A 22,744-nucleotide genomic window follows, 5' to 3' on the forward strand; every position below is an offset into this window, starting at 1 on the left:
CCTGTGTTTTATGTGACCAGCTAAGACAAGTCAGGTGACATCTCCTCCACTTGTTTGACTGTCAGGGGAGGCTGGGAGGCACCGCCTCAGATGGCTCTACATTACCCCTGAAGCTCATTGCGTCCAGCTTCAACCATCTCAAAGGCCAGTATCTGGACTCTGAAGCTCCTACTCGTAGGTTTTGGGCATCAGAGGAACTGAATCCCACCTGTGACTATTTCATACCTTCCCAGTGTTTGTGGACAGCAAGGAGTTTCTCCTGGTGCATTCCCATGTCCCATGGACTCCACCTCGGATTTGTCTCCCCTTGTTTCAGACAATCACTGTTTTGGTGCCTCTCCACTCCTGCTTGTACAGGCTCTTCTTAGAGCTGACAGTGGTTCTTGACCCTCCTTCAGTGTAATTTACCCTCACAGCACTTTTAAATCACTTGCTTCTTTCCTTCTTGGGCCTCCAGGCACCTTATGAGCCCCCCCACAGCCTGGCTATTAGCTCACTCCTGGGCTCTTCTTTCCAGGTGAACCCCCTCCAAGTTGAATTCCCAGCTCTGCTTCTGAGTCTACTTTGGCCCAAGGTGAAAGTATGGATGAACCCAGGCAAGGTTCACTTACCTCCACAAGTATGCCAGTGCTGTCCTGGAAAGCTCTGCACTGCTGTGCACACGCACTCTTCTTCAGGCTGTGCCTCAGTGCACACACCATGAAATCTTCTGCAGCACGCTATGAAAAACCTGGCTGGGAATAATACATCACATGCAACTTCTGGGAAGGTTGAGCTGCCAAAGCAAGCCTGCAGATGATCCCCGTGGTGTCTCCAGGCCACAGGGGCAGCCCATGGCATTCAAAGGAGACCTGGGCAAGGAGCCACATGCTGCTTGGTGTCAGGTCTGCTCGACAGGAGACAGGGCTGAGCAGGGTGTCCCTGAGTGTGGCCTGCCCTCCTGCCTGCGCAGCCCTTGGGTGGCTGCAACAGAGGTGTCCTCACAGCCAGCACCCAGACGGGTCCCTTCCACCTGCCTCACCCCTCCCGTTTTTGACACAGGCAGTTGATGACTGACTAGGGCTGGACTCTTCCTCGCAAACAAGGCAGAACTGGATGAGGAGGTCAATGCTGAGGGCAGCCATGGCCGCAGTGACCATGGCCGAGAGAGCAGATTCCAGCTTGTTCAGCATCTGCTTGGCAGGATCCTGGAAAGCCAAGCTCCATGGAGCCCTCTTGACTTTGCAGGGGCAATAGCATCAAAGCCCAGGAAGAGTCCAACGTTCTGGGAGTCAGGCAGGGCCTGGCTGGAGGCTGGTGGGACGAACAGGGACTCCTTGGATTAAGGGTTCAAACAGCAAAAGGCGGTGCAGAGGGCGTGGCAGGGAAAACAGGTCACCCAGGAGGCCGATAGACACACGGCCGTGGGTGCAGGGATGGATGCAGGAAAGCCAAAGCTCAGCTGGGGCTGGAACTAGCAAGGGATGGGGAGGGCTACCAGAGGGGCTTCTCTAAGTACACTGGCAACACAAGGAGTCAGCTGAAGAAAATATAGCGTCATGGCTCAGTGGGGCAGCACATGGAGTGATAAAGACCTGGAAAAGGCTCAGTGAGGAACTCCCTGCCTTTTTTTCCATCCTCTTCTCCTGGTAAGATCTGCTCCCAGACCTCCCTGGCCCTCCAGTCTCCTACCAACATCTGTGGTGACAAAGCTGCATCCATGGCAGAGGAAGATGTGTCTGGGGAGCACTTATGCCATATGGGCACACACAGGTCCACGGGACCAGAGGGGATGCAGCCCAGGTTGCTTGGGGAGCTGGCTGGTATCATTGCAAGGCTGCTCTCGATCGTCTTTGAAATGTCAGGGCAAAGAAGGGGTTCCCTGAGGACTCGAAAAAGACAGACATTGCACCCATTGTCAATCAGGGCAAGAAGGAGCACCCAGGGAACTACAGGCTGGTCAGCCGCACCTCAGTCCCTGGGAAGGTGATGGACCAAATTCATTTGATTAATTCCTTTTGCCCACTTCCAGCGGCTCTTGCTATCTGAGATGCCCTGGGGGAGCTGACATACCAATATGCTGCTTGGAAACCTCTCCCAGGACCTATGGGAGCCCTTCTGGATCACCAGGAAAGGTATCTCCAGAAACCTCAGTGGAGACAACTTCTTTCTCTCCGTTGATGAGAAAGGGAAGTCTAGACAACTTGATTCAACGCGGACAATTGCACTGAGGTGTCTGATGCTGGGGGAGACCAGTCTCCTCCCTTTCTTCACCAAAAATGGACTCACTCGTCATTTACCCTGGAGGGAATGAAAAGGGCGTCTTCATAGATGACCTAGAGACCCCTTGAAGTAGACACTGTAGTACAGATTTGCAGAGATGAGTACGAATTTGGCCACCCAAACCCAGGGCATTCACTGAAATTGGTCACCCTGCTTCCCAGGATCAGGTGAGAGAGCCTGCTGCTTCAGTGGGTGACTCTCTCTTGCAAAGAGCGAGGAGTGGCGTGGGTGCTCCTGGATGGAGAGGAGTTTTAGCACGCTGGGATCTCTGCAAGACATAAAAATATCTTTTTTAATGCTGCAGGTCTGATTATGATAGAAATGTTCAGAAAAAGCCAATAAAAAAGAAAGAAGAAATGAGGAAAGATCTAAAGCAAAGAAAATGTTTTAATACGATTTTCAGCTTTTTTAATTCCTTGTCTTTATATCTTCCCAGATTAGGAGGAAATAATGTGTTTTGTTTTGATATACCAATCTTTGGGGGATTTAATGAATGGTTGTTTTTAATTACTATTTTGAAAGAAAAAATGTTTTCCAGAAGCGGGGTGGGATGTAGCTACAAGGACACAGATGTCTTAAGTTACAGGGACACGGGTGCCTGGTGCCGGTGCAGGTGTCCTAGGACCCTCTGCCTGGCCTCTATCAGCAGCTCCCGAGGGGCTCTGGTCTCCTGCAGGAGACCTCCTGTCCTGTGTGACAGTGGCCAGTGGCAGGGAAACACCTCAGCTACAGCGGGGCCTCTACAAGCGGCCCTCGATGTCCATGGCCAGACAGCTGAGCTCTGCCTGGAAAGGGAAGGAACTGCTTGACACTTTTAAAAAACACATGAGCACCTTTTCATCAGCTGAGATGATGGAAAACTTGTAATAAAATGACAACGTTTAAAATGACCAAGACAAAATGGGAATTTCCAGGAAGCGTATCAGCTGCAGGAGGCGAAGGATGTACCTTCCTCTGTGCTACCATTGCCAAGACTCTGTTCGTGATACTGTGTCTTTACCTCCCTCACCTTTGCAGATGCAGTAGATGATGACTGTAGGTCCTTTCCAGCTGAACTAGTCTGGTCTCATCTAGTCTAGAGTATTCTGCCTGCCCAAGCCTAAAGGCACCTTCCCAGCAGCCTGTCTGTACCTGTACCCTCTCCTCCGCTCTCCAGTTTTCCCCTCCCCTTACTCCTTGTTCACTCAGATCCCTCTCAACTCCCCAGGTGCTGCTTTGAGCTTCAGGGAGTTAGAGGCCTGCCCTTGTCTTTCTGCAGTCTAATTACCTCTTCAGCCAACCCCTGCCTTGTGCTTACAGCTATTCTTTCTGATCTCTCTCTCTCAGACCTTTCTAGTGAGGCCATCCCCTGAGGATGGTGAACCTCACTGGAGGCAGCTTGGACTCAGCAGACAGTTGAGGAGGGTGGGGGTTATTGTTTGCTCAACTTTGCTAGGTTTTCCTTCTGTTGCTTTGAAACAAAGAGAAAGGCAGCTGGGCCTGTGCGCAACCAGGTCTCTAAGGAAAGCAGGTGGGAGTTGGTGCAAAGGAGCTGTAACCTCCAGCTGCAGACTTCACTGGAGAAGTCTGATGGAAGGAGAAGTAATGCAAGTCCCAGGTGGCCCATGAGAGAAAGGGCAGGGGTGGGGAGGTGAGCAGGGAGGTTGTCCACGCCTGACCTCAAGGAGGAGCTCTTCCTACCATCTTGACTTTATTTGGAGACACACACACACACACCCCCCGCATCAATATTGATTGGAGAATGCTGCTATCACTTCTGCTATGAATTTAAAAAAAGCCCCAAACTCTTAAAAATCAAAAATCCTCCTTTATTAAGTGCTCATTGAAAGCTTTGAAATCTTCCACTTTACCTACTCTCTGGACACCTCTCCAATTAGTTGAGTAAATCTTGAAGACTTGCAAGAACTAATGGGAAGAGGCATGTCTTTTTCCATTTTAACGACTCCCATGGTGTATTCGATGCTGAGACCATGAACTAAGACACTGAGCGGAGCCTGAAGAAACCACTGAAGAAGTCAGTGCCAGAAGCAAGCCCTACAGTTTCAGGGAGTGTTAATGGGTCCCACTGGGGGCCGTTACTAACAAAGCCTCCCGAGGGGCTGGTTAGAGCAGAAAACTAGAGGCAGTGACGACAGGTAGGCAAAGGCAATCATAGAATGATAGAATCATTTAGGTTGGAAAAGCCCTTTAAGATCATTGAGTCCGACCGCAATGTAAAGGTGGCTCTGATGCTGAGTAACCCGTGGTATGTCACATCTACTGCGCTTCGCAGAGGAGCTGCTCCTGGGCAGAGCTGTCTCTCTGCAGCGCTGCCCGCTCGCCACGAGCTCCCTCCGTCCCAGGAGCCCGGCCCAGCTCAGCAGCAGAGGCCCAGCCCAAGGCATTTTAATGACCCCTCTGGTGGGTTTGGTGTCGAGTCCATGAAACTCAGGCACTGAGAGGAGGCTGAAGAAACCTCTCAAGAAGTCAAAGTCAGCGGCAAACTCCAAAGTTGCTTGGAGTCTTAATGGGTCCCACTGAGAGACATTACTGACAAAGCAACCCTGGGCACTGGTTCGTGCAGAAAACTGCTCAGTAAACCTGGATGCGTTACATTAAGCCAGAGGGCCAAGCCCTGTCCGCCATTCCTTGGGAAGGGAGATGATGTCCCTCACACCTTGCTCACGGCTCTTCCGAGGGCCAGCGTGTTGTGGGGATGTGCGATGCCAAGTGCAGGACAGCTCCCAAGGCTCCTGGGTGGGGATGAGGAGGCCATGAGGCTCTTGTGCTCTAAGGAGAAGGTGTCTCCTTAGAGTCCTCAGGTGCAGAGAGAACAGCCATAGCCCAGGAGACAAAGACCTCGGCTATGGTGGGGGCTTTCAGCCTTGCCAGAGCTCTCAGCTCTCTCCACTTGGGAGGTTGAAAAGGAGATCCTTCAACGTCAAGGCTCTCTGCCTTGTTCCCTTCTCTTAGGATCCTAAACTCTACCTTCTCACTCCTGCTTTTTACATCCCTGACCAGTTCTTCCATTTTGAAAGTATGAAGTCCCGCAGGGCACCTCACCTCATTGCCTCCTCTGTCACCCTAGTCAGGAAGATGGTGTCAATGAGCTCCAAAACCCTCCTGGATGGCTCGCACCTCACTATGTTGTCTCTTCAGCAGAGGCAGTTGGGATAGTTCAAGTCCCCCCTGAGGACCAGGGCCTGCAAACATGAGGCTTCTTCCAGTTGGGCCACCTTCTCACTCCAGTAGCCAACTTGCAGATCCTCTGGGCTCTCCAGTGTCCAGCCCAGACTTAGGGTCTCTAAATACGGGGCTCCCAGGCTGCTGCTTCCACTCACTGACTGCTCCGGTTTGATGTTCGCTAGTGGTTACACCCAATGACATACACACCAACATTATATGCACGCTCTCCAATCTCTCCAGTTTCTGGGGCCCTGAAGAACATGAACTTGTATGACTTGTGGTTGCCACTCCAGTGGCTGGCAATTGGGCCTCCATCCGTACACAAAATCAGAGATTCTCCTCAGCCCAGAAAGCTGTGGGAAATTGGAATTTAATAAGAAGACGCAACAGTCTGGGGCAATCAGTTGCTGGGCATGGCCAGACAAGTGTACTGACCAATCACCTGTTTACACATGATCAGCTTCTCTTATCCCTTTTCCCTCAGTTCTCCCACGCTTGTTGCTCCCCAAATCACCAATGTCCCTTCCTCTTGTTGCTTTTGTTTCTTTCCTAGACATTCCACAGGAAGTCTTGCACAATCCCCAAATGCTCTTTCTTGCATCCCATCAGGAGTCTCAGACACCCAGAGGCAGAAACCCCCATCCTCAGTATGCAAGGTCATCCTGCGAGGCTCCCCCTTTGACCCACACCCACATATCTTGGACCTGTCTGGGAAAGAAAGGGTTTTCCATTAGGGTGTTAAATTGTCTCTCTGAGAACAGGCTGATTCATGTTGTAGAAATGGCAATTCTTTATGTTTATGGAAGTGTGGGTCAGATCCAAATGCCTACATCGGGCATGTGTGAAACAGAGCAGACTGTTTGCCTCCCCCTGGCCATGACCAAGTCCTGAGGATATTGACTCTAGGAGGCATTTACTAGCACTGACCACAGACGATAAGGACCATAACAGCCACCTATCTGGGTGACCCAATAAGTCCTCTTCATTCCTGTCTGCCCATGTTTATGTGTTTCCCCCTTCAAAGGCTGTGTCATACACACAAGCTCCAAGACTTCAAAGAAATTCAAGGGACAGAAATGCAAGCCAGGCCAACAACAACTCTCTATCAAAGCTTAAGCCACAAAGAACAAGCAGCAGTCGATTAAAGACATCCTAGAGCATTTGAGTGTACATCACCTTTAGCACGCCTAGGGAATTTTTCAAGGCACCCAGTCTTTTGGAGGTTGTTTCCGATCCTCTCCAGTGTGTCCAGTCAACCCTAGGTATATATAAAGAGGGTTTATGAGAAAGACGGAGAGAGACTTTTGACCACGGTCTGTAGTGACAGGACAAGGGGTAATGGTTTTAAACTGAAAGAGGGTAGGTTTCGATCGGACATAGGGAAGAAATGCTGTACGGTGAGGCTGGCGAGACACTGGAACAGGTTGCCCAGAGAAGTTGTAGATGGAAGCGTTCAAAGTCAGGCTGGATGGGGTGGTGAGCAACCTGATCTAGTGAAAGATGTCCCTCCCCTTGTCAGGGAGGGCGTTGGACTAGATGACCTTTAATGGTCCCTTCCAACCCAAACCATTCTATGATTCTATGATTTCTCAGTGTCTGCAGAGTCCCTTGACTGGAGTTTAAGGCAGTGACCAGGCCAAAGAAGAGAGTCACCACCCCAAGGTGTCAGGAGCAAGTTGGAAAAGGCTTTGTGCCTGCTCCAAACTGAAGGCATTTTCAGAATTGCCCTGATAATTGTAGTGTAAGAAATAGCGATAAAGGAAAAGGGAAGGGCTGCGAATACCAGGATGATGGTGTGCAGCGTCACTTGGTTCCAGGACGTGTCTGCAGAGACCAGTTCCAACAGAGGGGGTGTCACAGAAGACGTGATGAAGGACATGGGATGCTCAGAAGGGCAAAGTGAATACCTGATAGGTCTGCCCTACTTAGACTGGTATGACAGCCACCTGTGACCCCACTACCATGTGATGCAGAACCCCCCTTTCATGATGAGGCTATAGTGCAGGAGGTCACAGGTGGCTATGTAATGGTCGTAGGCCACGGAAGCCAGGAGAAGGCTTTTGGTGCCTCCCAGCAAAACCAGGAAATACAGCTGGGCAGCACATCCATGGAAGCAGATCCAGCTGGATTCCTTCAGGAAGCCCACCAGCGTTTTTGGCAGTGTGTTTAATGTAGAGCAGATCTTTGGGAAGGAGGAAGTCCTCAGGAAGAAGTACACGGTGCTGTGGAGGCTTGACTCCACCACAGTGGTAAGCACGATGAAGCCATTCCCTATGAGGACCATGCAGCAGATGATCAGGAAGCCTGTGAAGCGCAAGCTCTGCAGGTTGGTGTGGACAGAAAATCCCAGAAGAAGAAATCCAGGTGCAGCAGTGTGATTCTCCAAGCCACTGCTTTCGGGCATTTTCTCTACCTAAAGTCATCCACACAACAGCTGGTAGAGGTCACTGATGGCCCATCCATCATCGCATACCCCTCAAACATAGGGCAAGACTACAAACATCAGCATACACTATTGCAGCATCAGGAAAGCTAGCCCAAGATCTACGTGTATGTATGGAAGTATAAGGTGGAGTGATGGGTAGACCTGCACGCAGCTAAACCTCCAAGCAGTAGGTCTCTCCCTCCCTCTCCTCAGCAAGACGGGGGAGAAAATAAGATGGACAAGCTTGTGGCTTGAGGCAGAGGCAGTTGAATGAGAAAAGCAAAGGTCACCCACGGAAGCAAAGGAAGAAGAGATTTATTCCCTCCTTCCCATTGTCAGGCAGATGTCCAGCCAATTCCTGGGAAGCACGGCCTCAGTGTGCCTAGCGGTTGCTTCGGAAGAAAAATGCCATTATTAAGAATGCCCCTCACCCCTCCCTTTCTCTCGTCTGTTATTGCTGATCCTGACGTCATATGGTATGGAATATCCTTTTGATCAGTTTGGGTCAGCTCTCTTGGTTATGTCCCCTCCCGACCTCTTGCCTACCCCCAGCCTCCTGGCCTTTGCGGGTGGTGGGGTTGGAGAGACAGCCTTCGTGCTGTGCGAGTACTGCTCAGTAACAGCCAAAACAGGGGTGCGTTGTCAACACCCTTCAAGCAACCACTGCAGAGCACGGCACCCGATGGGCTGCTAGGAGGAAAGTTAACTCCTCCCCAGCCAGACCCAGGACAATCTCTACCTCGTATTCCACACCACCTGTGTCATGCTCCAGTCCCACATAATTTGATACGTTTACATATCTTCCGAAAATCCTTTGTTATGTATTTCTCATTCCAGACATCCCCTCTTACCAACACTTAAAACTTATGCCACATGCATAAACCATCTTTACATCCAACACACAGATTTATGCGTCCTCATTAACCACTAACATTGGGGTTGAGAGCAGACTTGCAACAGGAAAACCTGCTACCAAGCACCCAAGACCTTGTGTGTGCAAAGGCTTTGCCTCAGAGCACAGCCATGCTGCAGTGGATGGCAGGTGGCAATGTGAAGAAGAGATGAGGTGCCCACAAGGAAGACAAACCCTGCTGTCCCCAAGGCCAGAGAGAAACAGAGCTGGGCTGTGCAGTCCAAGCAGGAGAGGGCTTTGCTCTCTGTGGTGTCTCTGCAGCCCTGAGCGCCTGCGGTGGAGGTGAAGCTGATCTCAGGAAGGAAGAGGTGATATTGAGAGTGTCCTGGGGAGTGGACATCCTGTGGTACTGGCACAGTGAAAATCATTGGCCTGACCCGTGACTGTGACATCGAGGGGTGGTTAAACGATGGGGGAGAGAAGAACCAGCAGAGTTTGAGAGGGAATGCCCGTGAGTGGAGACCCTGGTGTGATGCGCTTCGTATTCATGCGCTGCCCTGCATCTACTGGAAAGAGAAGGGCACAGCCTTAGGTCAGTGCAGTGGTGCGGTTCAGTCATTGGCCCAACGGCACCGAATCTGTCTGAGATGCCGTGCGTGATGCCTGTCACACAGCTGGTTTGAATGGGGACAGGGGTCCTGTCTAGGACCTGTGCTGTCCACGTCAGCTGCAGAGCCCTGGCATCTCACGTAGCACTGCAGGCCTGTAGGTGGATATTAAATGAAGGTTCAGCTGCCCTGAAGTAGCTTAGACAATTGGAGCGCAGGGGATGCACTCGACAAAACTGCCATTATATTCACAGGACGTGTAGGAAATGCAGTTGATGGTGAAGAGAAAGACAGCTCTCCCTGTGCTGCATGACTCCATTTGGCCAGCTGAATACCTCTATAGGCTGCCCCGTACATGGGGAATAGCTACAGGTTCAGTTGTCCTACATATGGACATCTGCCGTCATTCCACCTGGCCAATTTAACTTCCCATCAGGCTCCAAGAAGATGCCCCCAGATGCTGCCCTGTCTCTAGGAACTGCTCCCTTGCTTGCAGTCCCCTCACATAGCTTGGACCCCCTCCTGAACCCAAAGTTCGCCAGGTGATGGTGGCTGAGCAGCTCACTCCTGGTAGCCACACCCATTTTTGCCATGGCAGCTGAGAGAAGGAGCTCCCATGCAGGTGCCCATTTTGTGCCCACCTGAACTGAGGCAAGAGGAACCCCACCTCCTGTGGCTTTGTGGTCTGCAGGGGAGTGAGCTGAGACCCCTTCCAGCCCCGGGACTGCACACCCAGGATGAGATGCCTCGATTGACTCTGCTGGATCATTCCCTCAGTAGGGGTAAAGGAAATGCCTCCCTGTCACTGTCTGGGTGTCCTCTCTAATGCTGAGACAAGGAGAAGTGATTAGAGGACCTACATGTGACTCTGGGAAGAGAAATGACCTTGGTGGAAAGAAGTGTCTCTGCGCAGCTGAGGGAGGGAAGATCAGGGATGACTTCAGGCTGTTTCCCAGCAGGTTCCCCTGGAGCCCCAGGGACCCCTCGAGGGAGCCCCGAGGGGCAGAGCAAGTGCTGCCTTGGGCTGGTCCTCTGCTGCTGAGCTGGGCTGGGCTCCTGGAAGGAGGGAGCTCCTGGCAAGTGGGCAGTGCTGCAGAGAGACAGCTCTGCCCAGGAGCAGCTCCTCTGCAAAGCGCAGCAGGGCTGAGGGCGCTGCCTGCAGGCACCGAGGGGAGGGAGCGAGGCAGACAGAGCGAGGCAGGGTCCTTCTGCTCTTGAGAGGGTGCTGTGTGGGTCAGGGCTGCTCAGAGCTTCAGCTCACTCCCAGAATATTTCCAAGAGGAGGTTTCAAGGAGAAGGTCAACACAAGGATTACTCTAAAGATAAGGAACTTCCCTGAGTCTGTCTTTTCAATTTCCTACTCTTGGGGGATGGGAGGGGATGAATGATAAAGGAGTTCTTAATTTTGACAAGTCACTGACACTCCTGAACGGTAACTGTGAGTGATCAGTAGGTCTTCCAGGAGCCTCCTAACGTGTTTTCAGCCTCTCCTCTGCCTACGCACAGCACCAGCATTACCTCTGCTGGAGTCATCAGGCTTAGTCTGACCTGTCCTTTTTTCTGCCTGCAAAGAGGAACATGCGCCCAGCCAGTGCCCTGCAAACAGGCAGGTTTCTGTAGGGCTAAGGTGAGTGCACAGAGGTTGGGATGGGCTCTGTGAGCGCTGACAGGGAAAGACCTGGCACAGGGAAACAGCCACCAGGAGGAAAATCTCCAGGCAGCAAGGAGATGATCAGGGAATGAGAGGAAACGAAAACCAGAAATGTGGTGGGAGGGAGAATTCAGAAAACCCTGTCTCACCCCTCCAACCAGACCCCTTCCTCTGAGCAAGCCCCCGTGCCTCCTCTCCCACCCAGCCAAGCCTCTGCCCTCAGGGCTGTGGGGTCCAAGGCGTGAATCACCTCCTCTGCAGGCAGAGCTCCAGCAGAGCCGTGGGGCAGCTCTCCAGCCACGTGTCCATTTTCCTCTGCAGAGCACAGGGGCTGAGAGCAGCTGCCCGGCAATGGTGGTGCCTGGGAGGTGGCTGCAGAGCTGGGTCAGGGGAACGCTGTCCTGAGCGCCCGGCTGCCTCTGGCCTGGCCCCTCTCAGCCAGACCCTCGCTGGGCATTTGCTTCTTTCTCCACTTGTCTCTGTTCCTGCTGTTGTTGTTTCCTTCTGGCTGCCAGGCTCTCTGGGGAGGTGGAGTTTCAGCTGCAGAGTCACAGGCTGATCTTGGGGGTCCTTTCGTGCAGGTGTGCCCATGGGAACAAGGGTCCCAGCTTTCCTCTCACCTGTGGGGCTGTGGGCAATGCAGTCTGTGGGGCTGGAGAATAAGCTGGGTTTCCCTTAATCAGATGCTCTCATTAGGACACTTGGCTGCCTCCTTGAGGTTTCCTTCCCAGCTGTGAGTTGCCCTCCAGAATGCGAGCCTGTCCCCTAGCACCCTTTTGTTATCTGAAAGCCCCATGGAGAAGCGCAGAGGTGCTATAATGGAGGAAATGCTGTTGGGTTGGTGCAATGAGGCGTGAGTGTCCTGGGCTAGGGGTGGGGTGCTGAGACCTTGCGAAAGGGTGAGACGTTTAGCGGTCTGCACTGGATCCCTCTGGGCTCAGTAGTGCCTGCTTGTTTTTCAGGGTAACACAAGAGGGTGATCACCCTCCATCTCATGAAGAACAAGTCCACAGCAGCCCGGAACAAGTCGGAGGGACAGACCAGCTGCCCTCTCTGCACTAAGCCACAGGCAATCCTCTTGCCTGGCAGGACTCATTCTCCATGAGGGCAGCAGAAATGCTGAGGGTTTCTGACATCCAGGAAAACTCCCCAGGTGAGATGGGGGAGCTTTAAAAACCCCACACCTCTCAACCTGCCTTCTGCTGTCCCTGTTCCTCAGCACTGGGAGTGCAGAGGCTGAGAAGCCCTTCTGCGTTAGGAGCGGTTTCATCTGACAAAGTCGAACACCAGGACTGACCCTGACCCCACCGTTCCCATGAACCCACTGCTGCAGAGCAGGGCTGACTCCTCAGCAGCCAGCGGGCAGAGGCCCTGCTCCTCACGGCACGCTCGGCCAGCACAGAGCTGCAGCCATGGAGCTGAAGGAAGGTCTCCTGGAAAAGGAATGGGGGGTCGGGGGAGTGTAGCAGGGTGAAGGTCTAAGAGAAAGGCTTTGATTTTGCTCAGAGAAGTCTCCCCTAACTCTTCATTGACTCTTCCTTTAAGAACAGGACCCCATGGCCAGAGGCAGCAGATGCCCAACACCAGCTCCATCACCCACTTCCTCCTCCTGGCCTTCGCAGACACACGGGAGCTGCAGCTCTTGCACTTCTGGCTCTTCCTGGGCATCTACCTGGCTGCCCTGCTGGGCAACGGCCTCATCATCACCGCCATAGCCTGCGACCACCGCCTCCACACCCCCATGTACTTCTTCCTCCTCAACCTCTCCGTCCTCGACCTGGGCTGCATCTCCACCACTGTTCCCAAATCCATGGCCAATTCCCTGTGGGACACCAGGGCCATCTCCTACGCAGGATGTGCTGCACAGCTCTTTCTTGTTGCCTTCTTGGCAATGGCAGAGTATTATCTTCTCACCGTCATGGCCTATGACCGCTATGTTGCCATCTGCCAACCCCTGCACTACGGGACCCTGATGGGCAGCAGAGCTTGTGTCCACATGGCAGCAGCTGCCTGGGGCGGTGGGTTTCTCACTGGTCTGCTTCACACTGCCAATACATTTTCACTGCCACTCTGCAAGGGCAATGCTGTGGACCAGTTCTTCTGTGAAATCCCCCAGATCCTCAAGCTCTCCTGCTCACACTTCTACCTCAGGGAATTTGGGCTTCTTGTGTTCAGCGCCTCTTTTGCTTTTGTGTGTTTTGTTTTCATCGTGATGTCCTATGTGCAGATCTTCAGGGCTGTGCTGAGGATTCCCCGCGAACAGGGACGGCACAAAACCTTTTCCACGTGCCTCCCTCACCTGGCCGTGGTCTCCCTGTTTGTCAGCACTGCTGTGTTTGCCAACTTGAAGCCCCCCTCCATCTCCTCCCCATCCCTGGATCTGGTGGTGACAGTTCTGTACTCAGTGGTTCCTCCAGTAGTGAACCCCCTCATCTACAGCATGAGGAACCAAGAGCTCAAGGGTGCCCTGAGGAAACTATTTGAACACACACTATTCCAGCAACAATAAGGTGCCCACCATCCTCATTGGACTCCCAGGGTAGCTCAGGAAATCCCAGGACTAGCTTTTGGTCATATGTGTCTTTATTTTTCCTTTGTGGGGTTGTTTTTTGGTTTTTTTTTTTGGTGGGTTTGGGGTTTTGTTTGGTTGTTTGTTTATTAATACCTGTGATATTATTCTTGGCCTCCTAACTGTTTTGTGATGCAAAGACCTCCTGTATGTATGGATCCAGGCCCCCTGTTTAGATAAACTCAATGAGGAAACCAGCAGAAAACAATTTGCCTCAGCTCCCATCTATTCCCATCCCTTCTGGTCCTGGGGGCACAGCCCCAGCATGCAGAAGGATGTTCAGGAGCCAACAGCCCAGCCGTCGCATTGAGGAGCAGCTCTGATGGCCCTCGGGGCTCCCCCTCGCTGCCTCGCCTGCCTCTCTGCTGCCTGTGAGTCAGGGCTGCTGCTTCCCTGGAGACACGGCCATGGACAACAGCAGGACGTGTTCTCTTCGGTCCTGGTCTCTCGTCACTTCCACATTGTCCTCTTGTGTCCTTGCGTTTGTGTAAGCCCCAAGGTCTTGCGTGACTTGTGACGGTGCTGTTGTCTCTACAGTGGCATCCCTATGGCTGTGGGCAGGAGCAGGCCATGTGGACCACTGAGTCACAGCTGGCCTCCCTTCTAGCACCAGCGTAAGCAAAGGGTCTCCTCAGGGCAGGGCCAGAAGGCTGGATGCCTCTTCCAAAGCTGGTGTCAGGAACACACCCAAGGAGCTGCTCCCTGAAGAGGCCTGTCACTGTTTGGGCTTCGCGATGGATTCAGGGGGAGAAGCTCAGAGTCCCAGGGTGATGTGTTAGGGACCAAGGGCTGGGCGAAGAGCTGCCTTCTTGGTTGCACGCATCCAAAAAGACAGCGACTGGTCTGACTTCTCTGCCTGGCACTGTCCCACCTGCGGTGGGGCTGATGGCAGATGCCATCCTGGAGAGGAATCAGGAACCGCCAGGAGAGCTCAGGGCACCTCAAGGGAAGCATCTGAGTCTGGGTGGGCAGTGAGGGGTGCCTCATAAAATGAGTGACGATCCAGGCAGGAGTCTCCAGAGGAAAAGGTGAACCTGAGGAGCCCATGGGCTAACAAAGGCTCTGCAACACCAGGAGAGGCTGTGAGGATCCAGCACATGAAGGGGCATAAGACTGGAGAGTGGTTCAAGACACCCTCTTGGAAACCCCATGGGCTGGATCTAGTGCAGCCGTCCCCTGCCCTTTGTGCCACTAGAGACACCCCATGGTCCTGCCCAGCCTTGTCCTTGGCTACTGAGCCACCAAGGGAAGATGGAAAGGCGCTCAGCAGCAGTGATCCCCATCTGGCTGGGTCTGCTTCTGACCCTGACCAGCACAAGGTCACCCCATGGCCCCAGGACACCACAGCCCCCTCGCTCTGCAGAGCAGCTCGGGGTCCAGCGGGGAGCACAGGGTGGGAACCAGGACCAGCCGGCCAGGCCAGCATGGACACGTTCACCTGGGGAAAGGGATGTCCAGGGAGAAGAGCAAGGGAGCATTTCTGTGCCTGCAGGGAGGAATCCATGAGACAGAGAAACCTCTTTCTGGAGGCACCCACCCGGGGCAGGCTGCTCTGTCCCCTGGCCAGGACTCTTGTGCTGGCCTGGGGAGAGGGGCTGACAGTGATGGGCACAGTCAGTCTGTGGTGGGCATCTCCTGCACCAGAGAGCAGGATTCATGGAGTCATAGAATCATAGAATCATTGAGGTTGGAAAAGACCTCTAAGATCATCGAGTCCAACCGTCAACCCAACACCACCATGCCCACTACACCATGTCCCTAAGCGCCTCATCTACACGTCTTTTAAATACTTCCAGGGATGGTGGCTCAACCACTTCCCTGGGCAGCCTGTTCCAAGGCCTGACCACTCTTTCAATAAAGAAAATTTTCCTAATGTCCAATCTAAACCTCCCTTGGCGCAACTTGAGGCCATTTCCTCTGGTCCCCCAGCCCCTCCCATCACCATTTCCAGCACTGGCAGCCCACCCCAGTTTATGGGGATGAGGTTGGCTTTGTGGCCATCTCCTTCCTCCTGCTGGTCTCGGTGCCTGTGTCGGGGGAACAGCCGGCCCTGCCCCAGCCTCTCTTCTTGCCCAGACCTTGGCAGACCCCAGAGCAGGGCTGTCGCCAGCCCCTGTGTGGGACATGGCTGGGGCTGGGCAGGGGCCAGGAACTGGGGGAGGCTGCCAAAGCAGGAGGGTGGGGCACTGGGGGCTGTCAGAGGACTGTGCTGGGGGACACCTCCCCACCCCGAAGGTACCTGCTCCATGGGGTTCCTTCACCGCAGAGCTGTAGGACCATGTGTAGGTGTGGTGGTGCATTCATCCCCCCCCTTTCTTCCCTGGGCCGCTTGTTGATCTCAGAAATTCCCATGAAACCTTGGTGTATTGAAGTCTGGCGGTTGAGCGCTCCTTGACTGTATCAGAAACTCCGCACAGCTGAGGATGGGAACATACTCCTACTGCCTGGCCCAGGCGTCCAGTAGAACAACACCGAAAGCTGGAGAGCTTTTTAGTAATTACCACCTGGGACTGTGGCCAGGATGGAAATTTACGGATGACTAAAGCCAACCATCTTGAGAACCTATAAACGCTGGTCCTAAGTGAGGCCCTTGGAGCTCTCCTGGACTGCAGCGGCTGCACCCAGCATCTCCCTCGGAGTGGGAGCCTCTCAGAGCTTGCGATCTTTCGGGCCTGCGATATTCGGAGGACCGTTGGGTCCTGGGTGAGTCCCTTTCGAAGCTCAACCTTTCGCCCGTTGAGAGGGAATGCCTAGACATTCGACGTGAATATTTCTTCACTGACATCGAGGGGAATTTTTAACACGTATACCTTCTGTATATTTTTTTTTATATATATATATGTTTCTCTGTGTGTGTGGACTGATAGTAAGCATAATCTGTAATTAAGTTGTGATTGTAGTAGACTTACTAACTCACTTTGCAAATATTGAATTAGTTAATGATTAAGCGTTACTAAAGTTTGTAAATGATTAGTTGATAATTAAGTGTTACTAAATTGTGAATGAAACCTAGACTGCTGCCAAACACATATAGTCCCTCAAATATAAACCCTTAGATGATTTTCCTTTATCTGTTTCATCGTTGTAATAAGTAATAGAGTGAACCTTGCCATCGAATTCTGTTAGGTCGCACCTTTATAAATCTCTATGAAAATCACTTTCTGCTGATATCTTTGGTGGTGATTCTTTAAGCGGCCTCTAAACCGCTCATTCGCGACAGTAGGGCAGTATGGCTGGGCCATGCCAGGGGCAGGACACTGCCAGGGACACGAAGCAGCCGTTAGGAGGTGAAAGCAAGGGCAGGCTACAGAACAGGAATTGATATTTATTGCCTTTGGTGCACAGGTGTGCTTTTAGGAAAGGCAAACCTCAACTGGAGTTGGTGAATCGTCCTGTGTTTTATGTGACCAGCTAAGACAAGTCAGGTGACATCTCCTCCACTTGTTTGACTGTCAGGGGAGGCTGGGAGGCACCGCCTCAGATGGCTCTACATTACCCCTGAAGCTCATTGCGTCCAGCTTCAACCATCTCAAAGGCCAGTATCTGGACTCTGAAGCTCCTACTCGTAGGTTTTGGGCATCAGAGGAACTGAATCCCACCTGTGACTATTTCATACCTTCCCAGTGTTTGTGGACAGCAAGGAGTTTCTCCTGGTGCATTCCCATGTCCCATGGACTCCACCTCGGATTTGTCTCCCCTTGTTTCAGACAATCACTGTTTTGGTGCCTCTCCACTCCTGCTTGTACAGGCTCTTCTTAGAGCTGACAGTGGTTCTTGACCCTCCTTCAGTGTAATTTACCCTCACAGCACTTTTAAATCACTTGCTTCTTTCCTTCTTGGGCCTCCAGGCACCTTATGAGCCCCCCCACAGCCTGGCTATTAGCTCACTCCTGGGCTCTTCTTTCCAGGTGAACCCCCTCCAAGTTGAATTCCCAGCTCTGCTTCTGAGTCTACTTTGGCCCAAGGTGAAAGTATGGATGAACCCAGGCAAGGTTCACTTACCTCCACAAGTATGCCAGTGCTGTCCTGGAAAGCTCTGCACTGCTGTGCACACGCACTCTTCTTCAGGCTGTGCCTCAGTGCACACACCATGAAATCTTCTGCAGCACGCTATGAAAAACCTGGCTGGGAATAATACATCACATGCAACTTCTGGGAAGGTTGAGCTGCCAAAGCAAGCCTGCAGATGATCCCCGTGGTGTCTCCAGGCCACAGGGGCAGCCCATGGCATTCAAAGGAGACCTGGGCAAGGAGCCACATGCTGCTTGGTGTCAGGTCTGCTCGACAGGAGACAGGGCTGAGCAGGGTGTCCCTGAGTGTGGCCTGCCCTCCTGCCTGCGCAGCCCTTGGGTGGCTGCAACAGAGGTGTCCTCACAGCCAGCACCCAGACGGGTCCCTTCCACCTGCCTCACCCCTCCCGTTTTTGACACAGGCAGTTGATGACTGACTAGGGCTGGACTCTTCCTCGCAAACAAGGCAGAACTGGATGAGGAGGTCAATGCTGAGGGCAGCCATGGCCGCAGTGACCATGGCCGAGAGAGCAGATTCCAGCTTGTTCAGCATCTGCTTGGCAGGATCCTGGAAAGCCAAGCTCCATGGAGCCCTCTTGACTTTGCAGGGGCAATAGCATCAAAGCCCAGGAAGAGTCCAACGTTCTGGGAGTCAGGCAGGGCCTGGCTGGAGGCTGGTGGGACGAACAGGGACTCCTTGGATTAAGGGTTCAAACAGCAAAAGGCGGTGCAGAGGGCGTGGCAGGGAAAACAGGTCACCCAGGAGGCCGATAGACACACGGCCGTGGGTGCAGGGATGGATGCAGGAAAGCCAAAGCTCAGCTGGGGCTGGAACTAGCAAGGGATGGGGAGGGCTACCAGAGGGGCTTCTCTAAGTACACTGGCAACACAAGGAGTCAGCTGAAGAAAATATAGCGTCATGGCTCAGTGGGGCAGCACATGGAGTGATAAAGACCTGGAAAAGGCTCAGTGAGGAACTCCCTGCCTTTTTTTCCATCCTCTTCTCCTGGTAAGATCTGCTCCCAGACCTCCCTGGCCCTCCAGTCTCCTACCAACATCTGTGGTGACAAAGCTGCATCCATGGCAGAGGAAGATGTGTCTGGGGAGCACTTATGCCATATGGGCACACACAGGTCCACGGGACCAGAGGGGATGCAGCCCAGGTTGCTTGGGGAGCTGGCTGGTATCATTGCAAGGCTGCTCTCGATCGTCTTTGAAATGTCAGGGCAAAGAAGGGGTTCCCTGAGGACTCGAAAAAGACAGACATTGCACCCATTGTCAATCAGGGCAAGAAGGAGCACCCAGGGAACTACAGGCTGGTCAGCCGCACCTCAGTCCCTGGGAAGGTGATGGACCAAATTCATTTGATTAATTCCTTTTGCCCACTTCCAGCGGCTCTTGCTATCTGAGATGCCCTGGGGGAGCTGACATACCAATATGCTGCTTGGAAACCTCTCCCAGGACCTATGGGAGCCCTTCTGGATCACCAGGAAAGGTATCTCCAGAAACCTCAGTGGAGACAACTTCTTTCTCTCCGTTGATGAGAAAGGGAAGTCTAGACAACTTGATTCAACGCGGACAATTGCACTGAGGTGTCTGATGCTGGGGGAGACCAGTCTCCTCCCTTTCTTCACCAAAAATGGACTCACTCGTCATTTACCCTGGAGGGAATGAAAAGGGCGTCTTCATAGATGACCTAGAGACCCCTTGAAGTAGACACTGTAGTACAGATTTGCAGAGATGAGTACGAATTTGGCCACCCAAACCCAGGGCATTCACTGAAATTGGTCACCCTGCTTCCCAGGATCAGGTGAGAGAGCCTGCTGCTTCAGTGGGTGACTCTCTCTTGCAAAGAGCGAGGAGTGGCGTGGGTGCTCCTGGATGGAGAGGAGTTTTAGCACGCTGGGATCTCTGCAAGACATAAAAATATCTTTTTTAATGCTGCAGGTCTGATTATGATAGAAATGTTCAGAAAAAGCCAATAAAAAAGAAAGAAGAAATGAGGAAAGATCTAAAGCAAAGAAAATGTTTTAATACGATTTTCAGCTTTTTTAATTCCTTGTCTTTATATCTTCCCAGATTAGGAGGAAATAATGTGTTTTGTTTTGATATACCAATCTTTGGGGGATTTAATGAATGGTTGTTTTTAATTACTATTTTGAAAGAAAAAATGTTTTCCAGAAGCGGGGTGGGATGTAGCTACAAGGACACAGATGTCTTAAGTTACAGGGACACGGGTGCCTGGTGCCGGTGCAGGTGTCCTAGGACCCTCTGCCTGGCCTCTATCAGCAGCTCCCGAGGGGCTCTGGTCTCCTGCAGGAGACCTCCTGTCCTGTGTGACAGTGGCCAGTGGCAGGGAAACACCTCAGCTACAGCGGGGCCTCTACAAGCGGCCCTCGATGTCCATGGCCAGACAGCTGAGCTCCGCCTGGAAAGGGAAGGAACTGCTTGACACTTTTAAAAAACACATGAGCACCTTTTCATCAGCTGAGATGATGGAAAACTTGTAATAAAATGACAACGTTTAAAATGACCAAGACAAAATGGGAATTTCCAGGAAGCGTATCAGCTGCAGGAGGCGAAGGATGTACCTTCCTCTGTGCTACCATTGCCAAGACTCTGTTCGTGATACTGTGTCTTTACCTCCCTCACCTTTGCAGATGCAGTAGATGATGACTGTAGGTCCTTTCCAGCTGAACTAGTCTAGTCTCATCCAGTCTAGAGCATTCTGCCTCCCAAACCTAAAGGCACCTTCCCAGCAGCCTGTCTGTACCTGTACCCTCTCCTCCGCTCTCCAGTTTTCCCCTCCCCTTACTCCTTGTTCACTCAGATCCCTCTCAACTCCCCAGGTGCTGCTTTGAGCTTCAGGGAGTTAGAGGCCTGCCCTTGTCTTTCTGCAGTCTAATTACCTCTTCAGCCAACCCCTGCCTTGTGCTTACAGCTATTCTTTCCGATCTCTCTCTCTCAGACCTTTCTAGTGAGGCCATCCCCTGAGGATGGTGAACCTCACTGGAGGCAGCTTGGACTCAGCAGACAGTTGAGGAGGGTGGGGGTTATTGTTTGCTCAACTTTGCTAGGTTTTCCTTCTGTTGCTTTGAAACAAAGAGAAAGGCAGCTGGGCCTGTGCGCAACCAGGTCTCTAAGGAAAGCAGGTGGGAGTTGGTGCAAAGGAGCTGTAACCTCCAGCTGCAGACTTCACTGGAGAAGTCTGATGGAAGGAGAAGTAATGCAAGTCCCAGGTGGCCCATGAGAGAAAGGGCAGGGGTGGGGAGGTGAGCAGGGAGGTTGTCCACGCCTGACCTCAAGGAGGAGCTCTTCCTACCATCTTGACTTTATTTGGAGACACACACACACACACCCCCCGCATCAATATTGATTGGAGAATGCTGCTATCACTTCTGCTATGAATTTAAAAAAAGCCCCAAACTCTTAAAAATCAAAAATCCTCCTTTATTAAGTGCTCATTGAAAGCTTTGAAATCTTCCACTTTACGTACTCTCTGGACACCTCTCCAATTAGTTGAGTAAATCTTGAAGACTTGCAAGAACTAATGGGAAGAGGCATGTCTTTTTCCATTTTAACGACTCCCATGGTGTATTCGATGCTGAGACCATGAACTAAGACACTGAGCGGAGCCTGAAGAAACCACTGAAGAAGTCAGTGCCAGAAGCAAGCCCTACAGTTTCAGGGAGTGTTAATGGGTCCCACTGGGGGCCGTTACTAACAAAGCCTCCCGAGGGGCTGGTTAGAGCAGAAAACTAGAGGCAGTGACGACAGGTAGGCAAAGGCAATCATAGAATGATAGAATCATTTAGGTTGGAAAAGCCCTTTAAGATCATTGAGTCCGACCGCAATGTAAAGGTGGCTCTGATGCTGAGTAACCCGTGGTATGTCACATCTACTGCGCTTCGCAGAGGAGCTGCTCCTGGGCAGAGCTGTCTCTCTGCAGCGCTGCCCGCTCGCCACGAGCTCCCTCCGTCCCAGGAGCCCGGCCCAGCTCAGCAGCAGAGGCCCAGCCCAAGGCATTTTAATGACCCCTCTGGTGGGTTTGGTGTCGAGTCCATGAAACTCAGGCACTGAGAGGAGGCTGAAGAAACCTCTCAAGAAGTCAAAGTCAGCGGCAAACTCCAAAGTTGCTTGGAGTCTTAATGGGTCCCACTGAGAGACATTACTGACAAAGCAACCCTGGGCACTGGTTCGTGCAGAAAACTGCTCAGTAAACCTGGATGCGTTACATTAAGCCAGAGGGCCAAGCCCTGTCCGCCATTCCTTGGGAAGGGAGATGATGTCCCTCACACCTTGCTCACGGCTCTTCCGAGGGCCAGCGTGTTGTGGGGTTGTGCGATGCCAAGTGCAGGACAGCTCCCAAGGCTCCTGGGTGGGGATGAGGAGGCCATGAGGCTCTTGTGCTCTAAGGAGAAGGTGTCTCCTTAGAGTCCTCAGGTGCAGAGAGAACAGCCATAGCCCAGGAGACAAAGACCTCGGCTATGGTGGGGGCTTTCAGCCTTGCCAGAGCTCTCAGCTCTCTCCACTTGGGAGGTTGAAAAGGAGATCCTTCAACGTCAAGGCTCTCTGCCTTGTTCCCTTCTCTTAGGATCCTAAACTCTACCTTCTCACTCCTGCTTTTTACATCCCTGACCAGTTCTTCCATTTTGAAAGTATGAAGTCCCGCAGGGCACCTCACCTCATTGCCTCCTCTGTCACCCTAGTCAGGAAGATGGTGTCAATGAGCTCCAAAACCCTCCTGGATGGCTCGCACCTCACTATGTTGTCTCTTCAGCAGAGGCAGTTGGGATAGTTCAAGTCCCCCCTGAGGACCAGGGCCTGCAAACATGAGGCTTCTTCCAGTTGGGCCACCTTCTCACTCCAGTAGCCAACTTGCAGATCCTCTGGGCTCTCCAGTGTCCAGCCCAGACTTAGGGTCTCTAAATACGGGGCTCCCAGGCTGCTGCTTCCACTCACTGACTGCTCCGGTTTGATGTTCGCTAGTGGTTACACCCAATGACATACACACCAACATTATATGCACGCTCTCCAATCTCTCCAGTTTCTGGGGCCCTGAAGAACATGAACTTGTATGACTTGTGGTTGCCACTCCAGTGGCTGGCAATTGGGCCTCCATCCGTACACAAAATCAGAGATTCTCCTCAGCCCAGAAAGCTGTGGGAAATTGGAATTTAATAAGAAGACGCAACAGTCTG

General features: G+C 52.5%; 1 pseudogene; it reads left to right on the forward strand.

The window, feature by feature from the left end:
• Nucleotides 1-12,537: 12,537 nt before the first annotated feature.
• LOC142076554 (olfactory receptor 14J1-like) lies at nucleotides 12,538-13,882 on the forward strand (annotated as a pseudogene).
• The last annotated feature ends 8,862 nt before the right edge of the window (nucleotides 13,883-22,744 follow it).

This window comes from Calonectris borealis, unplaced genomic scaffold (assembly GCF_964195595.1).
Source record: "Calonectris borealis unplaced genomic scaffold, bCalBor7.hap1.2 HAP1_SCAFFOLD_66, whole genome shotgun sequence".
In the NCBI taxonomy this organism is placed as follows: Eukaryota; Metazoa; Chordata; class Aves; order Procellariiformes; family Procellariidae; genus Calonectris; species Calonectris borealis.